Genomic DNA, 19,171 nt, shown 5'->3' with positions numbered 1-19,171 from the left:
GTAGATAAGAGCAGCTTCACATGCAAGTATCAACCGATCTGCCGAAATTACGGAAACCACGACTGATCGATCGATGCATCCTAACTTTTAGTCCATGTTGACAGTGACACTGTTTATGAGCCAATGCAAACATTGCCTACTTAAGAAGTGCTCACTCTGCATTTTTGCTTAAGACGATGTATGAAAATGACAATAATGGTCAATAAATGTTACATCATGACACTGCAACAGTCAATTTATCACAGCATTTCAGGAGGGTACGAATTTGATTCCTTTTTGTTTTCTCTTAAATAAAAGCTAGGAGGTTACGTTATGCATATTACATTACACAAAGTGTTTAATTTAAAGATCATGCTGATTGCAGTCAACCTAGATTTTCTTTTTCATCATGAAGACATCCTCACTCGTCTCCCTGAACTCTAACCTGCTAGATCAGGTGTGGACTGTGAAGGTGATGAATAGATCATCGGTAGGCTGAGTTTGAAACATGTCTCAGCCTACAGACCACTGCTCTCAAACAGTCCGTTGTGACTGTGGCTCAATTCAATTCCAAAACAATGCACACACTGATACCGCGATTATGACTGCAGTAAATAGATTGAGCGGCTTTAATAAATATCCAATAAATCTCTTTACATAACCACATTACGCACATGCATTCATTTTGAATGAGACATTTTGATATGAGGCAACAGTCTAAACCATCCTTCCATGCAGTTCCACAATCAAGACGTATCATAGCCCCTTTAAAATACCAGCATATTTTTAAGCTTTCTAAATAAAGAGCATAAAATACAGTGTTTATATTAGTAATCTTTTCTGTTGACATAAAAATTTTGTCAAGCATAAGAGGATTAGAAGACAATTTATGAACATGCCTCTGTGACTAAGGCAACATGAGCTTGGGTTTTTTCCCTGCCACTGCGGAGGATCACGGAGAAGGAAACGCTGGCGGACCCACAGAGAGCCTCACACTGAGGGAGGCTTGGCTGTGGATGGCCCTTCAGTAAAGCTAATCACTCTTACACGCATTGCACCAAGCACATAGCAAATAATCATCCCCTCTGTGAAAAGGTTAAATAATTGTTCTGCCTTACAGCGCAGCTGAACCACACGCTGCGGAAGCAGTGCATTACCTCACTTCTCATGCCACTTTATCTTCGCTCATCTTGACTGATGTCTATTTGTGTCAACTGTAATCTGGGTAACTGTTTCACCACAGAGCACTCTGCCTTGAGCTTTTTGACATTCTGTCCCCTAACCCACACACACTCACACACAATTCTTCTATTTATTTTGGGAATTTAGGGGAGTTTTCACACCTGATAGTCCAGTAGACTTGAATCCATTGGGGACCAAAACTGTAACATTTGTTACATTTTCAGGTGTCTTGCTTTGCTTTTAAACTGGACTGTCAGTTGAACCAAACTCCTTGAAAAACCTGATCCTCCACCCCTTGCCTTTGGTGGCGCTGTACCAAGAACCACTGAAGGAAGCAACATGAAAACCTCTGAAGAAGACACTGAGCGCAACTTCCTTCTTCAGAAAACGTAAAACAGAAATGGAGTAGCATCAGATTTTGGCAGTTACAGGATTTCATTTTCATCTCTGTCAGAAAACTACAAACCATTTCTCCCGCTAGTTGTTTTGGTTGTATTTACCCAGAATCCCCTGCAATCTAGTCTGCTTCCTGCTTTTTTAGCTCACTCCAGTCTAGGTTTGTAGTAGGACAGAGTTTGCTTTTTTGGTCCGCATCAGAGTTTGATTGTGCTGTCACACCCTCCCAGATGAATTACAATTCACTTCAAGTAGACTAAACAGGCCTGGTGTGAATGCACCCAATGTGATAAAGCAGTACATAAAACTGTTTTAGAAATAAAAATCTGACATGTACATTGTATTCAACATTCATCTCACTTCACCTTGATGACTCAAAATCAAACTTCTTAGAACCAATGGACATAACAGTACAATCTCGCTGTGTGTAATTTATGTCAGTTGTGCTGGCTATTCTGATTCTGGCCCCTCAGGTTTGTTAGAGACCATCATCATTTCCACTGCGTGGTACAGTACGGGCCGCTGGGGTTCGGTACGCTGTTTCATGGTCCAAAGTTTTCAGGATAATGTTTCCACCTCCAGTTGGACTCTCTCTAGGCAAAAAGGGTTAAACCCAACACCTGACGTTGTGTCACACTAGTGACGAGTCACACTAGTGACGTTAAACCATTACATTACGTTAAACCAGTTTAACATAATGTAGGTGTTCACGCGACAAAAGTACATTAGGAACTAGCATGTCTTGTGCTTGTCACACATAACGATGCTTTCATAAGGTGCAAGATGACAGCTCTAGGAGTGGACTTGGCAAGGAGGCCTTGCAACCGCAAAGACTTGGAGCTAGTCAACAATGTCAAAAGGTCAAAATGCCAGTAGAAACGTGGTGGTCAGCAATATTAAGGAGAGTTAGATTCTAAAATGCCAACAAGAGATTTTGTCATTCAATATTGAGGAGGGTTTAAACATACTGTACTTCTGAAGTACAGCATGGCTTAATGTAGGCCATGAATGCCAAAGATCAGTCAGAGGGAATTGTGCTTCAACACACCTGAATCAGATCTCTGAAGTCCCTCATCAGCTGTCCTTCAGCTCTGCAGAGGTCTTGTATCGAGACATTCATTTGATTCAGGCATGTTGGAGGGTATGCAGAGGGCATCTTAAGGCTGGAAGATAGTAGCTCTAGAGAATTGTGGCTCTGCTGGTCGGCCGATATAAGAGGCTGACTATATCCACTGTTCTGAAATACCAAATGAAAGAATACAGCTGCAGTTGACTGACTTTATGACTGAACTTTGGATACAGACATGACAAGCTATGTGCAAGGCTGATAGAAAACCACAGCACAATCAGCAGGAAACCAACATTCAGTCTGCGGAAGTGGAACTAAACTGATATAATAGTCTTATCAACATGCCTAAAAAAAGAAATGCCTGCTGCATTTTTTGTTCTCAATTCAATTATATTGACTCAAAATGCTTGTCGGAGTAAAATTCACCTCCAAATTATCTCGTCTGTTGTCCTGTCTTTGATGCAGATTACATCACTGTCCACTGGCACACGCCAACGAGAGAGAAACCCGTTTTCTGTAAAGTGACAAAGTTTAGCAACAAAACCACCAACACCACGCCCCTGCGGCCGCAACTCTTAACGGACAGCCTGTCGACGGCGAGGCTTGGTGAGCGTGAGAAGGGTGTGATAAGTGTGTGTACACATCAATTGTGCCTGACACAATGAAGGCTTTCACTGCGCTGCCTCTGCCGCAACACGGTGGGTGGACACGCTCAATTACAGCCCTCCGCAAGCTGCCGCGCTCGTGTGCGCGGGGACGCTCGGAGGAGAAAACAGAGAAAAAAGAGGGAAGTGCGACCTGAAAGCTTCAGCGTCTCTGCATCCCACTCATCAAAGGGAGAGAGAGACGACGGAAACCACTGTTATGATAAAAACGGAGAGCTAAACTAGTCAGCTGCAGATGTGTGATTTTGTACCCAGTTATAGATAAGATTAGACTGCAAGAAAACTAGAAACTAGAAACGAGAGCTGCCCACAGGAAGCATGTTTGAGCTATAGAGCTGTGCTCCACTGAAGAATGAAACCTCACAAAAAAAAATACCACCGGCTGTGTTAGCCAACCATTATCTGAGCTCCAAGATCTAATCTTACCTGTACTGAACAAATTCAGGGCTTCTTCTATTTTTAATTGAACATTGTATTTATTACAGGAAAACAGCTTTCCAGACCAACCCGGCTCTATGTGACAAGATTTAAACCTCGACAACTGCCATCAAACAAAACGTCACTGAATCTTTTACATCACCATGGAGGAATCTGCTGTGAAGAATTGTTTTAATTTTGCTGATTAATGGAACCTTTAAGTTCCCCCCACAGCATCTCAGTTCAGACTTTGAATAGGCAACTGCAAAACTTTCACTTTCAGAACTAGAATTGGAATCACGCCAATGGAATCACAAGCTTGATCAAACATGTTAAAACAACACAACTTTAATTTGTTCACTCAGTGTAATTAGGAGTAGAGCAGCCAATGTAAAACAAATGAAACAAACTGGCAAACAATTCGGCGACTACCATGATGTTGTTACTACGTCAGTAGCAAAACAAAATGGTGGACGCATCGACAGTTCCGCCAACAAACTTGAAGGCAGATATCTGGAAATATTTTTGGATTTACTAAACAGGAAGTCAGCAGTGAATTGGATAATAACAGTCGAACGGTGAAATGATGTGGAAGCAAACCGTCATTTCTAGACTGGCTGATTGGCTGATTTTGAGGCCATTATTGTTTGTCCACACATTACAAATGAAGTGCCATATGCTGAATTTTGTAGGTGAAGTTTTGGTGGCTTGAATGTATTTAAATTATTGCATTTTTGTATTGGTAAGGTCATGTTAAATAAAAAGCACATGATTACATTGACGGCATCAGGTTTGATTCTTAATGTAAGTACTCATATTTCTACTACTCAGTATCAACTATTTGAAGCATTAGTTCTGTCTTCCATATCCAAATAAAGCTGGTACTACATGATAACCTTAACCGACACGAAAATTAAACTGAATTGAAAATCAATCGAAGTGAATCGTGAATCGAATCGACTTGGGAATTCCAAATTGATACCCAGCACTAGTAGTTCCTAATTGGTGTGGATGGATTCCTCCCCCAATCATGAAATAAAAATATTTTAAAGCTAAACTGAGGAAATCTGGTCAGAAGGCAGCATTGTGTAATTGACAGCGCTGTCTGAACAGAGACGGAGGAAAGTGATGTGTGCTCAGCCATAATCATCATTAACGATGCGGGGAAATCTAGATCTGAAAGGTTAGGGCACTTCAGTGACGAAATGAGCCGACTTCAGAACAGCGTGTTCTCGTGGCTGTGGAAGCATTTGAAGCGTTGGACTCTTCTCTCAGCAGCTGTGATAGTGCAGACACACAGGGACCAAGGCTGCTTTTATCGGAAGCAGTCTGACACGGCGGCACAGCCTGTGCCCGTCCTCGTGATGATGCCATCTCGCCGTTGCGTGCGGGAACATCATCCATCACCGAACTGACAGCAGCGCTTTATAACAACCAAGAGAACAATTCTCTCAAAGTTCTCAGGAGGTTTTACTCTGACTTATTCTTTGACAGCTTTTCCCCTTTTTTTGTTCTGTAATTTTGCTTTTGTTTCCACAAAAAGAGCGAGTGAAGGTAGAGCAGGCGACGAGGGGCTTTGGTGTCATCTGCGGTTGCCTGGTGACAGCGGCCCAGGGCCATCGATCAGGCAGATTAAGGGGTGGGATGGGGCGCAGCGGGGATGGCTGCCTGGTCAATCCACAGCACACTGCTGCTTCACTGGACAATGAAAATGTCACATCCTCTGGCTGGACACAGACAGATACACTCTGACCGTAGCCTTTGTCATTCCGGCTGTTTCAGAGGAACTCTTTCGGTTCTTCTGTCTACTTTCATCATGCAGAAACCTGTGACTTCTACCATCTGTTCTCCAGATACACAGTTATTTGTTGCTCACAATTGTTTGCTTAGATTTTTTTAAAAGCGATGCACGATACATCAACATATCGGCTGCATCACGTCAAACTGTGCCATAACGTGCTGTATTGTTTTGCGACATATTTCCTCTGCCTATATCTCATATCTTCTATGTTATACTGTGATGTGTTATTTTGTTTAATGCTTTATTTTTAATCAATCCGTATTGTATCACTTTGCTGTGTATTGCATTGAATCATATTACACCAAACTGTCTTTTATTATATTGCATTGTATCCCATTTTTTCATTCAGTTAGGGCATTTACATCGGTATCAGCCGATATCAGTCATTTTTTAACACATTGGTAAGTAAAATTAAGTAAAATTGGGCCGATATTAACAATCGATGTTTAGTTCCACCTTGTTGTTGTGTTTCAGCAGGGACAGGGGGCAGTCATAGTATTTGTTTGGTCATGTGACAGTGACAGTGATGTGACAGGATTGTGAGGTATTCAACTGAAGGTGAGAAGCAATATTGTCATTGTGGTTGTTGTTTTTTTAACAGTGTCATAAAGGTAGAGAAATTTATACAATATCTGTAAATATCAGTCCTAACTCCAAATATCGATATCGGCCCAAATATGCATATCAGTGCATTTCTATTCTTCCATTTATTTAATCATTTAAAAACCCGTGGCCTTTTAAAAGTATTCAAACCAGGGTGTCCTGTGGTGGCACATGGGTTAAGCACAACCCACATACGGAGGCCTTAGTCCTCAACTCGGCTGTTGCAGGCTCGATTCCCAGCCTGGCGACCTTCGCTGCATGTCTTCCCCCTCTCTCATTACCCTCTTTCCTGTCAATTAACTATCCAACTAGAGCCAATAAAACCTTTAAAAAAAAAAGCATTCAAACCAGTTCAGTGTTTCACGTTTTTATATCATTTTATAAGGCTTTACTCTTGTTTGTATGATACAACAGCAGAAGGTACAGTTGGTCAGGTGTAGCTTGGTTTTTAGCTGCAGACAGAACCACCTCCTGCTGCTATTAAGTCTGCAGCTATTTACAAATTCCTGTGGATTTCTGCAGTTCCTCCATGGTTACCACGGGCTGTTCAGCTGCATCTCTGATTACCGCTCCTCTTGTGTTCCAAATAAATGGACTCTATTTATCAGTTAGGTTTGTTCTGAGGTCAACTGGTTGCACCACATTTGATTTAGGGGTATCATTACTTCAGTTATGCTCTACTTTGTAGTGGTCTGCCACATCAAGTCTCAATTAAGCCCTTTGAAGTCTGTGGCTGTAGTGTGACAAAACGTCAAAATGTTGAAGAAATACTTTTGGAAGCCATTGTCCTCTCCTAATAGCAAGCTGCAACATAGAACTTTGATATTAAAAAAAGACAAGAAAGTATAAATCATTCCATTACTGTGTGAAAAACACAACTCCAGCTCTGACTAATGACATGACAGTCACAAACACGCAAACGATTCTATCTGTCTTGGTATTGGTTTTTCCATAATGAGCTTATTTCCACACTCGTACATCCCCTGAACAAAGCACAGCCTCCAAGCAGTCATTAATGAATTCGTTTTGATTTCTCTCCCTGGTGTTAGGTTTTACCAACACTGACGTATGCTTTTGTGAATAATGGTTTTGAGCCAAATAGCAGATATGCATAAATAAGATCTTAAATGAGTCATATTCCTGGTAAAATTCCTGGTCTTCCAAATGTGAGGGTGTGATGTGGTTTATTAATACTCAGAAATTGGATACAAACCCAGCACAAACAATAAAATATGTGGAGCAATAATGTGCTGTCAGTGTTTACATTTTTAATAGGCAAGGGTATTTTAACCTAGCTAGATTTATACATATCAAATGTGATTCATAGTCTGCTCCTTTTAAGCAATTTAAGCTAACTTTAGGCTGGCTGATGAAAATGGCTGAGAAAAGTGGCGTTTTGTAACCTAATGTTACTGCTACCGGACCGGTTAGTGCAGCCGGTCCAGCAGTTACAGAAACGAAAGCATTGTTTGTGAGTAAATGGATCAAATGACCTTGCTAGGTTGTTAGCATTTCTCATGAAGTTTGCTAACAATTCTGTACAAATTAGCCACATACAAACTGGGGTCTACTGGTGCTAGTACCTGAGCTAAGAACTAGACCAGAAAATAAAAAATCAGTGAATCCTAAAAATGCTTATAACTGCCTTTTTTAAAACCTTTTTTAAACCGTTAACATACTTTAATCTGCATTAATATGCACAGTGGAAACCATCTTAGCACTGCAACAGAAGCTAGAACTCATAATATTCCTAATTCAATAGCATTTAGCTTCCCAAGATGGATTTTCCTTTGATATGCTATATGAAAAAAAATCTTTGAATAGGCGAGATTTCTGTGAATAATTTGGCTTTAAAAATTCTACAGAAACACGAGAATCGTCCAATACTGAACCCCAAACAGCTGTGGGCCCAGGGTACGTCAGGCAGTAGAAGTGACTTGAAAACTGTTGTGAAGTTTTCACTTGACAAAAATCAGGTGAACAATATAAACTGCAAATTCACAGTTCGATGTGTAGTTTGCTAGGAGACACGTCTGATCACACTCCTCTGCCAAACATCTGTTTAAAAGTTAGCCAGGTAGATTCAGGCTTCCAGCAGTGGCTTCGCTCCACATCTAGACACTTTTAGAGTGTTTTTTTTTTATTCTGTGACTAGCTCTGAGCTTTATTAGCTTGATTGTTCAATTCTTGACTGCATGTTGTTTTCTTTATAACTTTGTAATGTTCTGGTTTTATTATGCAAAGCACCTTCAAGCGCTTAGCTGACGAAAAGTGCTAGAAATCAACTGCTGGCTAGTTCTGCTCATTTTTAACTGTATAAAAATGTAACTTTCAGAACCAGAGCTTTTTAAAGCACCTGCTGTCACATGATAATAATAAAGTATAGCTGAACAGTTCAAACCTGATGAAAATGTTGCTGATGGGTAACTTCAACAAGGATATGAACCATTCCTGGAATCAAATATAACTGGGACCATGAGTTCACAGTAATTCTGAGTTGGGGACATTATCTCATCGTCTTGTCCTAATCGAGTGAAAAAGCTATACAAGCACCACTTTTATCACAGCACATAGACAGACTGGACTTATCTCTGGCCTAACACCCTCCAGTTAGTCTCAGGAAGTTGTAGTGAGAAGCTACGTGACGGCACAGATAGAGTTGTCCAGAAAAGACCACAGAGCAGCAGAAGGCATGGATCTATTTACAGACTGCAAGGTACTGAGAGCAGGAAGAGAAATATTTCCTTTTCCCTGGACACGCAGAGTGCAACGCTGGTGGGGGATCACCGGCTGCAAACACAGATTAGCAGCCGCCGTTCTTCCTCAGGGAAGGGAGGAGGGAAAGAGAAGGACGGAGAGAGCTTCAGCTTATTCCAACATGGAAAACAGTCGGCTGAAGAGAGAGAGAAAAGAAACCCGGAGGCTTCGGAATGATAAAAACTCTAGAAGATGATGAAAAGCTACTCGAATGTGTTTGTTAAACAAATCATTTTCAATAAATTTGGAATAACAGAAGGAAATGGTGGAGAATAACATGCAAATTTAATAAGGTTCTGCTGGGACGTGACAGCTGGGAGCTGCACGCTCTAAAACAACAACGATAAAAAAATAAAGAAAACAAAACTGAAAAGTCACGCCACATGTTTCACATCTGGCACACTGTAATATTTCTCATCTCTGTGCTGTGACTTTACGTCACGCGTGGGGGAGGGACAGCAGCACGTTTTGGTAGAGAAGCCAACAGTGCATCTTTGTGTCACAGCGCTTTGTTTTCAGGGCCTTCCTGTCCGTTAAAACAGATGTGGGGAGTTTTTGCTTCGTGACAAATACCGGAAGGGTGTGTGAGTTCGTGAAATGTGGAGGGTGTATGCGCCTCTGTGCACTTAAAAAAAAAAAAAAAAAGAAGTTAAATTTAGTTCACGCGTTATTCTGAATTGGTGTCAAGACTTTTTGACTGTGACATAAGGCCCGGTGGCATATTGGGCAACGGAGCAAACATGAGACATGGCGTCTTGCGACACAGCCGGTCTTCTCGGTGAACCCTACGCCGCTCAATCTCAGAACTCGCCTCCACCGTGCCTCTGCAATGCCTCACTGTGGAATCTCACTTCCTGTTGTGACACAGGCTTTCTTCTAACACTGAAGATTTTAAAGTCTAAAGTAGCACAGTCAATGTTCAAAGATTAAGAATCAGTCTTATATGTTGGTCAGACATTTAAAAGTAATTGACCCCCTTATAGATGTCTTCCATTGTCTGACAAAGATAGCCTGACCAAATACACAAATCACTTTTCAATTGATGATTGTATTTATTAAGGTATCCGAATCAATCTGACCCTGTGTGAGAAAGTATTATGTCCTTAAATCGTGTGGCAACTTGCAAAGTGTTTCTTACATAATTATAGAGTAATTTAGACCAACTCTTCTTTGCAGAATTGTTTTAGTTCAGTGTTGTAGCAGTGTTTCCATCCAATTGTCATGCGAATTGTGAACAAACTTTTAAAAAGTTGCAAAAAATAATAAGAGGAAAAAAAAGTGAATTAGTTTCCTTCTACTTCTTTGGGTTAAATTCAACCAGTGCAGTTTTGCCAGATGTTGACGTAACAGGAAGTTGAGGTTGCTAGCTCTGTGCATGGACCACACATTTCAGAAGAATGCAGAGATGGTTCAGGAATGTGCTGCTGTTGGCCAAGTTGTAGTTGTTATTGGTGATGTTACATGCTGTGCAGAGACCTAGAGCAAGAAATTAAATTCTATTCACTCCAACAGCGGAAATAGTCATGTGAGGTCACATGTGATGTCAGAACCTAAATCTGTTTCCATCTTCTCTCAACTTTTTCTGAAAAGTCAAAACCATCCCCAGCGATTCCATCAACCTTTTCTAATGCACATAAAGAACGTTGATGGTCACATGGCTACTGGAGGATATCTGACCAACTGCTTCTTTAGAGTCATACTATAGCATCTCGGTTGGATTAAGCCCCATCTTTAGTTAGGCCACTCCAATACGTTTGTTTAGTATTTCAAAGCAAATGGAGGCAGAAATGTTGGTGTTCTTTGGATCATTCTCCTTGAGCTTCAAGGTCACAAACTAAAGGCCGGACACTCTCTTTCAGAATTTTGTGTGAGAGCAGAATTCATGGTTCCATCACTTCTAGCAAGTTGTCTGGGTCCTAGGTACGTTTTTTTTTCTTAATGAATTGATGTGTTTGTTTTTACCTGATGAAACTAAAAATCTTCTTTTTCTAGCCTACAGAATAATTTCCTTAAAGACTTTGTGTTCTTTCTGGTCAGCCATTCTTTTGGCTTTGGAACAATGTCGTAGATGATGTCCAGTCTTTTTTTCTTCATTGTTCAATCATAACTGAAACAAGTGCTTTAGATGTTGCTCTGGGTTCTTTTATGACCTCCTGGATGAGTTGCCGATGCACTCTTGGAGAAGTTACGATATTCCAGCCACACCTGGGAAAATTCGTCAATGCTCTGTGTTTTCCAATTGTAGCTATCAGCTCTAACTGTTGGTTGGAGACGAAGCCTTAGAAATTGGTTTATACTCTTTCCAGACGGATAGATGCTAGTGATCTGCCTTCTTCATGGAAACAAATGGGCATATTTAAGTGACATATTTATTCTACAAGTCTGGCAGTAATCGGGTCGCAGGGTGGCCGAACTAAAAAAGATTTAAGATGGGAAGTAACTTGTTCACAGGCCAAGGTTGTTTAAAAGGTTTGTTCTCTTTAACTCATCATTTAAACACAGCTTTTTGCATTTGATCATGCTGTTGTCTGATTTTGAAATGTATTTGAAAGGAGGCACTGCACAGTAGATCTGGCACTGGATTAGGTACAGGCAAATCATCCAGTCACTCTCACACACTTTTTTCTTCTTAGAAATCCCTGTGGTTTGCAGGGCAATCACAAAAACATGTGCATTTTGAGGCTAACCTGTTGAAAGTGAGATTTCATCAGTTTCACTTCCTGCTGCCTGTCAGGCCCGGGTTCTCTGCAACAATCACTCTGAACTTGTTTCAGACATGAACCCTGGACATTTATCATTCAGCGGGTCCGGGTCCAGTTACGGCTGCTTCCTGTTTGTGTATTCATCCCCTAAAACGCCTCGCAGCCCTTGATTGGAGCCACAAATCCCTCCGTTTCCTGTACACATAATGCACTACTGATTCGGCAAACTTCCATGAAATGTGAAGTAGGCTGCCAGAGGGCGGTGCAGTCGTGCAGAGTCAGATGAGAATTTCATTGTGATTGTTGGTGCAAGGCCCACTTCGGCTTTCGGTTCCCTTTGTGAAAGTGGACGCCCAACACCTGTAGCACAGATCGGTGCCAGTCAGCTGAAACTTTAACCAAGCCCCATCTAATAGCCACCATCGCAGTAATTAACTGCCTGGAGTAATTACTTGCTTGACTTAGTTACGTTAATTGTGTTTTACTCTGACTGATTTCATTTACGCATCGGTTTGAGTTAGGTCTCTTGGAGCCTGAAACTCTCCCATCTCCACTGTCTCCCGCTAATGCTGAATCTGCTCCAGAGAGGAGAAAAGACAAACATACAGTGCCTTCAAACTGGGGGCGTCCAGCAGGCCATGTCTACGTGTGTGTGGTTAAGAAAAGTCTCCCCAGTGTTGCCAATTTAGCAACTTTGTTGCTATATTTAGAGACTTCACAGACAAAAAAATTGGTTTCGACCGGTCAGATATTTTAAAGATTGGTGATCGACCACAAAACTGCAATTGGTGGACTTCTAGTTTAAACTCTTTGAACTTTTTCTCAAACTTCTTTACTTTACTGGGATTTTAAGGCATAAACTTTGACTGGATCATTCCAGCATGAACAGCATGATGCTTCCACCTCCACATTTTATAACATGGCTGATGCATTGAGAGTATTGCGCCATCTTAGTTCTAGTGTTTTGCATGCAGACCACATTGCTCCTTTTTTGGTCTTTTCTGATCAGAGAACATTGCCTGTGGCAAACAGGAAGCAGGACTTAGTGTGGCATTTTTATTTTTAAATGTCCCAATCTTTCATAAGGTCAGATACAGGTCCTTCTCAAAAAATTTGCATATTGTGATAAAGTTTATTATTTCCCATAATGTAATGATAAAAATTAAACTGACATATATTTTAGATTCATTGCACACCAACTGAAATATTTCATTTCATCCGACCAATAACAGAAAAGTGTTTTAATACCAAAAAAGTCAACTTTCAAATAATTATGTTTAAGTTACGCACTCAATACTTGGTCAGGAATCCTTTTGCAGCCTTCAATGCGGCATGGAGGCAATGAGCCTGTGGCTCTGCTGAGGTGTTATGGAGCCCAGGATGCTTCGATTGCGGCCTTAAGCTCATACAGAGTGTTGGATCTTGCATTTCTCAACTTTCTCTTCACAATATCCCACAGATTCTCTATGGGGTTCAGGTCAGGAGAGTTGGCAGGCCAACAGTAATACCATGGTCAGTAAACCAGTGGTTTTGGCACTGTGAGCAGGTGCCAGGTCGTACTGAAAAATTAAATCTTCATCTCCATAAAGCTTTTTACCAGATGGAGCATGAAGTGCTCTAAAATCTCCTGATAGCTGCTGCATTGATCCTACCCTTGATAAAACACAGTGGACCAACACCAGCAGCTGACATGGCTCCCCAGACCATCACTGACTGTGGCTACTTGACACTGGACTTCTGGCCTTTTGGCATTTCCTTTTCCCCAGTCTTCCTCCAGACTCTGGCACCTTGAATGACATGCAAAATTTACTTTCATCCGAAAAAAGTACCTTGGACCACTGAGCAACAGTCCAGTGCTGCTTCTCTGTAGCCCAGGTCAGGCGCTTCTGCCGCTGATTCTGGTTCAAAAGTGTCTTGACCTGGGGAATGCGGCACCTGTAGCCCATTTCCTGAACACGCCTGTGCACGGCGGCTCTGGATGTTTCTACTCCAGACTCAGTCCACTGCTTCCACAGGTCCTCCTAAGTCTGGAATCGGTCCTTCTCCACAATCTTCCTCAGGGTCCGGTCACCTCTTCTCGTTGTGCAGCGTTTTCTGCCAGACTTTTTCCTTCCCACAGACTTCCCACTGAGGTGCCTTGATACAGCACTCTGGGAACAGCCTATTCTTTCAGAAATTTCTTTCTGTCTCTTACCCTCTTGCTTGAGGGCGTCAATGATGGCCTTCTGGACAGCAGTCAGGTCAGCAGTCTTACCCATGATTGCAGTTTTGAGTAATGAACCAGGCTGGGAGTTTTTAAAAGCCTCAGGAATCTTTTGCAGGTGTTTAGAGTTACTTTGTTGATTCAGATGATGAGGTTAACTGCTCGTTCAGAGAACCTTTTCATGACATGCTCATTTTTTGAGACAGGGATTTTGGGTTTTCATGAGCTGTATGCCAAAGTCATCAGTATAAAAACAATAAAAGTCCTAAAATATTTCAGTTGGTGTGCAATGAATCTAAAATATATGATAGTTTAATTTTTATCATTACATTATGGAAAATAATGAACTTTATCACATTATGCTAATTTTTTGAGAAGGACCTGTATGTGGTGTCCTTCTCCACATAATTCCACCTGAATTGTAGACATCTTCCACTCTCCAAAGTTACCATGGGATAAACTCCTCTTGCCTGGTTTATTGTCGTAGACAGACGGCCATTTCTTGGTACATTTACAGTGCAGTTCTCTTTTTATTCAGACTGATGGATTTGAGATTTTCAATGCTTGCGGAACTGTAAATAAACAATCATTGTATTTTCACCCCGGTGTCCGCTGATTGATTCTGCATGTGGGTTAAAAGACTTTCTCAGAACATGACACATGGCTCATTTTTGAGATTTTTATTTACAAAAAAAAGAAAAAAATTTTCTATCCTATATAGTTTTGTACTACTTTCATTTCTATCACATAAAGTTCCCCAGAAATTCAATAATATTTCTGGTTGTGGCATGACAAAATGAGGAAAAACTTAAGGGATGTGAATATAAGTCACTGTATCTGACCTAAGCTCCCATCTCACTGTGACGCCACATTAAAAAACAAAAAAAGGAGAGCTCTGACTCTACATACAAGACATCACAAAGTTCCCCTGTGATGTTTGATTCTCAGTACGGCTCTTGTTCTGCCAACATGGTGGGAGTCAAGCTAAATCTGACTCCAGCTCTTCCTACGCTTGTACATTCTTATTTCTGCAACAAAAATCTATTCTCCAAAAAATCAACTCCAAACAAATAGCAAAAGGAGAGGCTCAAATTCAGGTGTATTGATTGCTGGAAATGAAGGGCACAGTTCCAGGACCGGAAACAATTGGGTTAGCAATTAAAAAGCCAGCAGCCGGCCGCAGCTCGCAGCCGGAGCGTCGATCCCACCGATGACCAACATCCAGCCCACGTGTCTGAGCGCGCTGCTGTCTGTCTGCTCTCTGGGATGGCTTCACTGCCGTGTGAATCGATTTCTGCCTCGCTCCTTTCTCTTCGCCTCCTCGTCCCAAATCTGTTTCTAGTGGTCGGCCACTATGCAGAGACAGGCTTCCACGATGGAAACCAATTATGGCTGGATTTCCGGATAAGAGCAACACTGCGGCAGGTTGAGGAGGAGAGGGAGGAAGATGAGGCAGGGAAGCTATGCTAAATATCAGGAGTGGCTGCTTCAGAGGCCATCAGTAATTGCTCTGCGGCAGCAGAGGCGAGCCAGCAGGAACGGAGATGCAGAGTTTTTGCTTTGTGAATCTCCTCCCCGCATTCTGCCGGCCGTCTGAGTCCCTGCAAACCTGACCTTTTTGAAGCAGCCTGTATCTTTCAAGTCAAGGACCACTTGAGGGCTGGGGATGCGTGAGATCACAGAGGCCACGGGCGGCTCTAAGGTGACGGCCTATCAGATGAGGCCGGCGCGTGAGGGAACGGGTTTGCTTCCTGCTCTGCTGACTTGTCGGTGTGTGAGTGGGCAGGCAGCGTCTGATGGTTAATGCGGCACGGCGGCTTCATTTGCATCCTCTGAATCAGACGCTGGCCTGGATGAAGGGGAGCACAAAAGCAAGTCTGTTCCGAAATTCAAAATAGGCACGGATAATCAGCAGCTGCACTGGAAATAACAAAGTGACTTTTCCGCCTCGCAGGAGAAAGAGACTACAGCTGTCGTCATGGTAATGATGAGAGCCTGGCCCTATGCCGTACGGATGTCAGAACTGGTTAAAAACATCTGGTCACCAACAGGTAGAATTATGTGAACATAACCTCTAGTAATCAAAGCTTGGCATTAGGAATGCACCGGGCCAATACCGATAACCAATATTGCAGTTATGGCCAATAACCCACGCATACCAATATTATATATATTTCCCAACTCTTTTGACACTGAAAAAACAACCACATGCTAACACTGCTTCTCTCCTTCGGTTCAACACACACTAATCTTGCACTGCATCACTATCACATGACCAAACAAATATCACACGATCACTCAAGGGTCCACTGATTTATCAACACCACTTTCCTTCATTTAGAAAGGAAATGAAGTAAAGTGGTGATCGACCGATCCACCGATCTTATCTACCTCAGCAAAGGTCTAAATATCAACCACTGGCCTCTTCTGCATCCCGTGAGGTTTGACTATTTTATTTTTTACAATCTTAAAATAATTTCTAAGTTCAGTTTATTTACTTCATTTGTAACATTTGATCAAAACTATTAAGTCTGTCGAATTTCTAAAAGACAAAAAGTAAAAATGATTTATGTGTTTTTAGGTTACACACAGCAATATTCAAAACTTTCTTTACATTGTTAAACGCTGATTACTTCTTATTTCTTTTCATAAAGGTATTTGAGCTATATCTATATATATATATATATATATTTTTTTTATTTTTATTTTTTTTTTTGCAAAATTTGCTTACATTTTACTGATGAATAATATTTTGCACTCACACATGAGGTAGTGTAGCTGGTTCACATTGCAACAATGTGTGGTCACACCACAAAGCTAACAATCTGGAACCAGTGCAGTGAAAGCAGACGGTCAACATCTGCCACATACAGCTTCACACCTGAGGCTCAACAGATCTGAAATCAGCCTGAGCTGCCAGTCTGCATTGGTCAAGTCATGTTTTATATTGGTTAGAAGCCATTTTGAAGCCCATGAACCCAAGCAAAGTTTTAGTTCTCCGTCATGTTACAGTGATAAAGTTCAGTTAGACGTCAGATTGTTATATGTTCAAAAAATCTATAGAAGCTATTTTTTTTAAATATATTTAAGATATAAATCAATGTTTTAAATTGTTTCAAAAGGTTGCCAGGAGAGACATCAGACTTAAATTAATCAAGTATCTTCAAAAAAGTCAAATCTGAAGAAGCCTCTGGCTGAAGACATGTTAGCGGTTATGCTAACATCTTACTGCCTGCTAACAGCTCCAGGTGGTAAAAACAAGATGCAACAGTAACGTCCTGGATGACCCCAGCTCTGCTAAACCATTTTTTTTTTCATTTGAATTGTGTTGTTGTCTGATTAGAGGCAGAAATAAAAAAATAAAAAAACAGAAGAGGGACAAGGATAAAAGTCTTTCAAAGTGATTGACAGGTAGTAGGTGAGTTATTTCAGTCTTTCAAGAGAGGGGCTTGTAAATATTCAGGTTAGCTAAAGTTACCGGTAAAATAACATGTTGTCTTCAAACTGTGTGCTGTAGTTTGAGGTGTATAGGGGAGCTGCAATGTGTCCACATACATACACACCTCAGAAAGTACTTAGCTGATACCCTGAATACGACTTGTGGTTCAGATATTTTATGAGGTTTTTTTTTTAGATGCTAACTGATCACCTACAAACTTCAACCGGAAACGTTCAATGTGTGTAAAAGGCAACATACTCCTTCCAGTGCATTCCACTGAAGTTATTTCTCAGGAATGTGGCATGTTATGTTTCACTAGTCAAGGAGACTTTAAATAGTCATAAATAATGAGGTAGCTTCATTTTTATTTCACACACTATAACTCCTGCCATCTGCTAAATAAACAGTGACACGGCAAAAAATGTAAGCACTGTTAAGTCGAGGCCGTGCTCGCTTCATTTTACAGCCTGAGAACGATGAGTTGTTTGTTTGTGTTTTGGTGGGGGGGGGGGGGGGGGGGTTGTTGTTGTTGTTGTTGTTATTGTTGTTGTTTTTACGACATACCGTCACGTAAAACTCGAGAATTGCGGGAGGTTGCCACGACTGTAATCCCGTTCAAACGTCCACACAGACACCCAGTTACAAGTGAAAATCCCCGCACTGGAGCAGCTCAACATTCAGCAGGATAACACTGCGGGCGGGTGAAGCTGGCATTCAAACATGCTTCCTAATCCGTCTCTGCGCTGAGGGTGGCGGGAGAAAATCACCTTAAATCACCACAAGCAAAGCGCATCTCCAGCCTTGCGTAGGAGAACAAGTCCCTTCTGATTGAGGGAGCGATTCAGGTTTAACCTTTTGTGCTGAATTTAAGCAGCCAAGGCGAAAAAAATAAATAAATAAAATAATAATAATAATAATAATAATAATAATAATAATAATAATAATAATAATAATAATAAAAACACACACAATAATGAAGAGCTTTAATTTATTGCAATTAACAGATCCAACTTGAAGAAGCCGCCTCTAATTTTAGGGACAGACCTGCGTTTCCTCCATCACTACTGAGCTCTGCTTCTTAGGGCCCATTAAACCAATTTCCATATTCTGACAATCATAAAGCAGGTTTATGTGTCTAATCAGCGCAGCCGCAGCACCCGAGCATTTACATTATGGCTGCTGGAAGCCATAAAGTTAATGTGTGCATGCGGTCATTCCTGCACACAACAACCAGTCGCCAGGTGATTTTGCGCGCGCGCGCGCGCGTGTGTGTCCATGTGTGCGTGCGTGCACACTCCACCATCACGGACTCTGAGCAACAAGTAGATCCATCTAACAGTAACACGGACGCAGAGACACGTCCAGAAACATCCCTCCGAAACAACAAACCTCTGGATCGACAGAGACGTTCCAAATAACAGATCCGCACAAGAGTGTTAAGACATCATTTTGTGTCTGCATGAAAGATGCACGAAGTGGCGTCAGTGTGTGCACTAACAGGCAAGTTCTGGTCCGGCGCTTACCTTCAGAGTTCGCGGGGTCCCATGCTCCGGGAGGACGGGCTGCGGAGGGAACAGTGGTGGATGAGTTTAGCCTCACATCACAGCGTCAGCTCGGCCACCAACTGGGAGCTCAGGGACCTGCTGGTCGCTCACAGGCGGAATGCACAACGACTCATGAGGCGATTTCCGCTCCGCTCGCTCCTCTCCTCAGAGTTGGTACTTGTTGTTCTGTCGGGCCATGCGGCTGCTTCTTTCTAATAATTATTCTCAGCTCTTGAGAGATTTAAGAAAAAAAAAAAGCCTAGACAAAGTGCTGTGATGCTGACGCACTCGGAAGCGACTTGGTGTGGGTGTGTGTTGGCGTGCCGCTGAGCTCGGCCATCGGCTCGCAGCTGGAGCGCCTTCCAGCTGTGCGACCGACAGATCGCAGTGCGGAGCCACAGTCCCGCCTTCCGG

General features: G+C 41.9%; 1 protein-coding gene across 1 annotated transcript in view; it reads right to left on the bottom strand.

The window, feature by feature from the left end:
- Positions 1–19,171, bottom strand: part of LOC103480179 (RAS guanyl-releasing protein 2) — a 62,471-nt gene extending 43,300 nt beyond the window's left edge. Inside the window, exon 1 of the mRNA XM_008435049.3 lies at positions 18,737–19,171. The gene's annotated coding sequence lies outside the window, so the exon portion shown is untranslated. The remainder of the gene's footprint in view (positions 1–18,736) is intronic.

Source organism: Poecilia reticulata, chromosome 18, assembly GCF_904066995.2.
Source record: "Poecilia reticulata chromosome 18, P_reticulata-male-v2, whole genome shotgun sequence".
NCBI lineage: Eukaryota > Metazoa > Chordata > Actinopteri > Cyprinodontiformes > Poeciliidae > Poecilia > Poecilia reticulata.
Note: the sequence above shows the minus strand (reverse complement) of the source record. Positions and strands in the feature narration are given on the sequence as shown.